Source organism: Sinocyclocheilus anshuiensis, unplaced genomic scaffold (genome assembly GCF_001515605.1).
Source record: "Sinocyclocheilus anshuiensis isolate Anshui unplaced genomic scaffold, SAMN03320099.WGS_v1.1 scaffold1365, whole genome shotgun sequence".
NCBI classification, from domain to species: domain Eukaryota; kingdom Metazoa; phylum Chordata; class Actinopteri; order Cypriniformes; family Cyprinidae; genus Sinocyclocheilus; species Sinocyclocheilus anshuiensis.
The window spans coordinates 1,587,265-1,592,515 of NW_015551032.1; the positions used below are offsets into that span (position 1 = coordinate 1,587,265).

Sequence of the window (5,251 nt, forward strand, 5' to 3'; positions counted from 1 at the left end):
GAATATGTGGACATCAAAACGTGTAAACTCAGAGTGAGGGTTTGAGCTTTTATTTTGAAACCGCTATGTATTCTCCTGAGTTTGCGTAGATTTATAAATGATTTACCTTACAAATCTGATGAAATGGCGCACGTTGCGTTCCCAGATTAACATTATAATAAACCCAAACTCACAACAACATGCAGAGATGGAGTTTGAGACGCTCCACACATGTAAATGATAATAGCTCCTGTGGAACTACTGTTAACGGGAGCCTCTGTGTGACGCACGTACTTAACCTACATGCATGTAAATAATTAAAGCGCATATACTGTATTAGAACTGCATCGCATATAATTATTTAATTAAATCGTAGCGTTTGTGAATTCACAATTATGCTTAATTATGATTTTTAAATGGGTTTAATATATCATGCAGCCTTGGGAAACAGTCTAAATGTGTTTTATGGATTCTCGTCCGTGAAATGCGCCACTTCCGGTATTTTGCCAGTTAGTTGACAAAATGAAGTCGAGGATTTTTAAAAATCGAATAGTCGAATAAAATCGACGAATCGCAACAGCCCTAGTGCCTTTATACGGTCACTGTATTAAAGCCAAAGCAAATTATTAAGATTATTTGGAAAATATTTACTTTATTTTATTTTATTTATTATTTTTTTAACATTTACTTTAACTGTTTACTTTAATGTTGTATGTATTAGCCTAACATAAACAGAATTATTTTCAATTCAGATTTATTTGAAAAGTATTTGGACCCCAGTTATGTCTAGAGTATTTATAAAAAATATAAATCTGTGTGTTCTTATGTATAGGATTGTGTAAGGAAGGAAAGTTGTTGTTTTTTTACATTGTGTCTGTCATTGACAGGTAAGGTTGGATCTGGGATCTGGAGAGCAGATCCTTCTCTCAGACAGTGGAACCCATCTGAATTATCTGGCCTGGCACACTGCAGAGCTTTTCCATGACATTTACAATGTCACACTGACTGTGGACAACCACTCCAAAACCAGCCTGCGAATGCCAGGCCCAGAGCGAGAGCTGCACATCAATGACGGCCTGTATGTTGTTGGTACGGGAGGTTTGGATCAGGCCTATCTGTCCAGAGATCTCAATGGTTTTCGTGGTTGCGTTGATGAAGTAATATTTAATCAGCACAACCTCCTTTCATCGCTAAGGCCCTACTCAGGGTTCAAGAATGTCTATGAGGTTTCCCTAGGATGCAGCCCTCAGTTTTTTGCCAATGAGGATGACCCAATCAGTTTTTTCAGCTCACGAGCTTATGTATCCCTTCCTCCTTGGACGGCGCAACATGAATGGACTTTTGAATGCTCAGTCCACACATCAGCTGAAGAAGGGATCGTCATGTTCATCTCAGCTCGACAGGGAGATTTTGTCGCACTGGAGATCCAGAAAGGTCTCCTTGCTGCAGTAATCGGTAAAGACGGAAGTAAAACAGAGCTACGTTCCCTCACCTTCATCAATGACAACAAATGGCACAACGTTAAGCTCCTTTTCACACCGAAAAACCTCCAACTCACATTAGATGGAGAGACTGTAAAGTCTGTCATTACCTCTAGATCAAAAACCTTTCATCTGAAAGGTTCCCTTTTCCTTGGGGGAATAGATGACAGCACACGTTCTGAGGTCAGAAAGGTTGGCCTTTCCTCAGTAGCAGGGAAACGTGTTAAAGGTGGCTCCTTTAAAGGATGCTTCAGAGATATTAAAATAAATAATGTCAAAATTGGTCTCCCCAATGCTGTGGTAACCAAAGACATCTCTGTTGGCTGTGAACCTGAAAAGGAGCTGGATATAAGCAGCACAGTGAGCCCAACAACCCTTCCCATGGCCTTTATTGACTCTGTCACTCAGCTGCCATCCACTGATGTATCCACCCTAGCCAAAGGTCTTGTCAAGAAGTACAGACACAATTTTCTACAGCTTAGGAACCTTGTTGTCCCAGAAGGTGGTCGGGGATCCTTGGTTTCAAAGCATATTAAAGTAAACCTTGATTTCAAGAAGCTTGGCATCCGTCAGTCTCAGATCTTCTTTAGGATTGAAGAGCAGCCAGTGCATGGCCAGCTTAGGCTTGATGTAGACCAGGAGCAGGCTAAACATACATTCAGCATGCTGGATTTGTGGCACGGCAGAGTGATGTACATCCATGGGGGATCTGAAGACCCTCAGGATTTCTTCATGTTCTCTTTGTTCTCCAGTAGCAGAAAGGAAGTGCCAGGCTATTTAAGCGGACACAAGTTGTACCGGTTTAATGTCACCATTACACCAACCAATGACGCCCCTGAGTTGAGTCTGCCTGAGGGAAATCTGTTTAATCTTTTGGAAAACTCCGAGAAGAGGCTGACCACTGATGTTCTGAAGGCCATAGACATTGACAGCAATTACACAGACCTTGTTTACTCTGTGTTAGGGAACCTTAATGTCGACGCAGGGTATTTGGAGAACGAAGACAATCCAGGTGCACTGGTAACTTCTTTTTCCCATTCAGCTCTTGTAGATGGTAAGATATATTATGTCCACACTGGTGTGAGGAACTCTAGGATTGTGTTGAGAGTCAGTGATGGAGAGAAGGTGAGCAACACTGTGGTTCTTAGAATCATGGCTGTAGGACTTAAGTATAAAATTTCCAATAACATGGGACTGGAAGTTATCCAAGGAGAGATGTTTCTTTTAAGCACCAACCAACTGGCCATCTGGACCAATGCATTAAAGCAGGTAGTTGAAATCCGTTACGATGTAATTGAGCCACCCAGATTTGGTGAGCTCCAGAGGATGCACTCAAGTGGCGAATGGAAGATTACCAACTCGTTTTCCCAAAGAGTTCTTGAAAAGGAACGTTTGAGGTACCTCAGCACCTACCAGTCCATCCAAACAAGTAATAGCACAGACCACTTCAAGTGTAAAGTAACCGTGGCCTCCAGAGCTACTGAAGAATTCGTGTTTCCCATAAAGGTAAAGTGGATAGACTACACAATAAAAAACAATAAACCTGTAGAGTTGGACAAAATTACGAGAGTTGTATTTGACTCAGAGCATCTGTATGCAATAGCACACGGTGTAAATTTGTCTGAGGATGAGCTTCGTTTTAGATTGTTGACTTTACCAAAAAAGGGAATAATTGAAGTGAATAATGCCAAGCTGGATGTAAATTCCACGTTTTGTCAAAAGGACATCACAGATCTGAAAGTCGAATACCAACTAACGGAAAGATCGTACGAGGACACGAGTGATGAATTTGTTTTCTACATATTCTCAAAGCATGCACATTCTGGTAGTCACATTTTCAAAATCAATATTAAAGCAGCTGTCAACAGCATTTTCATGACAAACAATGGGCTGTCACTTCTTGAAGGTGAGAGTAAACTCATTACAAAGGATGAATTGTTTGCTGAAACTCTAAGCACTAAAGAAATGTACTACACAGTCACAAAGACACCGCACCATGGCAAGCTAATGCAAATCAACTTGTCTAACTCTACCAAAGACTTTGACAATATTATGTCCTTTACCAATCAAGACGTTCTTGAGGAGCGTATTATGTATATTCACGATGACAGTGAAACGACTCTTGATAGTTTTACCTTCATAGCCTCCACAAGTCCAGCAACAAAGCTTTCTATAACAGATAATGACATTGGCTCCAAGGAGGGAATCTTTAACATCTCGATAGAGCTGGTTAATGATGAGAAACCCATCCGCATTGTAGACAAAGTTTTTCATGTTGTCAGAAATGGACAAAGATTACTTACACTTGATGACCTGTGCTACCATGATGCAGATTCAGACTTCAGTGATGGGCAGCTTGTCTACACCCGGCGTGGTATCCCAATAGGGGATTTGGTTCTTGCAAATGACACTTCACAAAAGCTGTACCAGTTTCGCCAAGAAGACTTGGAACAGAAACAAGTGCTGTTCATTCACCGCGGGATGAATTCTGGGCGTTTTGTTCTTTTTGTGTCAGATGGCAAACGCTATGTGTCCTCTCTGTTGGATATTAGCGCACAGGATGCTTATTTAAAAATTGGCAACAACACAGGCCTGTTGGTTCAGAAAGGGCAAGCCAAAACACTTACTAATGCTAACTTTAGTGTAGAGACAAACCTTGACATCCGAAAAGACAATGAAATATTATTCACAATCCAAGATGCTCCAAATCATGGTGGGCTGTATTTAAAAGGCAGCAAAATTGAGTCATTCACCCAGCATGATCTGAGAAATGGCTACTTGTCTTATCATCATGACAACAGTAAGAATCTGGCTGATGTTTTTACACTCCTGGTGGAAGCAAAGGATCTTCGACTTGATGTTAAAATCCATGTGAAGGTGTACCTGGAAAGCCATCAAAGGCCACCCAGTGTCATTCATAACAAAACCTTGCTGGTGGAGGAGGGAAAACCAGTCAAGATTGAGAACAATAAACTCAAGGTAAATGTCAATATCAGTTAGATCTTTTATTGAGCTACTTTAGCATTATTTTGCTCCATCAATGGATTTTGTTTTTTGTTATAGATTCATGTCTTTTACCATTCGCAGACTTTTTTTTGTTTTGTTTTTAGCTCTTACGTTGGTATAAACAGTTTTGGGGAAACTACTTTAAGTCTGTAATTTACCAAACTACAAGCTTAGCATAATTTTTAGCAGTTAAACATAATAACCATTTGAACAAACTGATGAACCATTTGAACAAACTGATTCACTAGATAGAATCACATTTTCTAGTGCTACATTATGGGACCATTTAGGATGAACTGATTGACTTGAATGAATCTGACTTTCTGACGCTATGAGAGAAGCTACATTTATGGCACTTTTCCACTGCATGATACGGCATGGTACGGCTCGGTACGGTTCACCTTTTGGGGGTTTTCCACTGGGTACAGTACCTGGTACCTGGTACTTTTTTTAGTACCACCTCGGTTGGGGTTCCAAGCGAACCATACCGTTACCAAAACGTGACGTGTAAACTCTGCTGATCACGGATTGGCCAGAGAGAATCGTCACTGAGCCGAGTCATACCACGCAGTGGAAAAGCGCCATTAGAGTAGCATACTAGAATACTATGCTAATGTGCTATTCCCAATAAAGCCAGAGAAGCTATTTAACTGCTGCTTGATGGGAAAAAGTAGCTTGTTGCTGGAAAAAGCTACAAATCCACTGAAAATGAAAATGTACTTAAGTTTGTAGCATCACTACTGTTATGGCGCTTTTCCACTGCATGGTACGGCACGGTACGGCTC

The 5,251-nt window shown here is 40.8% G+C and overlaps 1 pseudogene; it reads left to right on the forward strand.

Annotated features, from left to right (window-relative positions):
- The window catches only part of LOC107661256 (chondroitin sulfate proteoglycan 4-like), a 21,587-nt pseudogene that overhangs the window by 7,662 nt on the left and 8,674 nt on the right, over positions 1-5,251 (forward strand).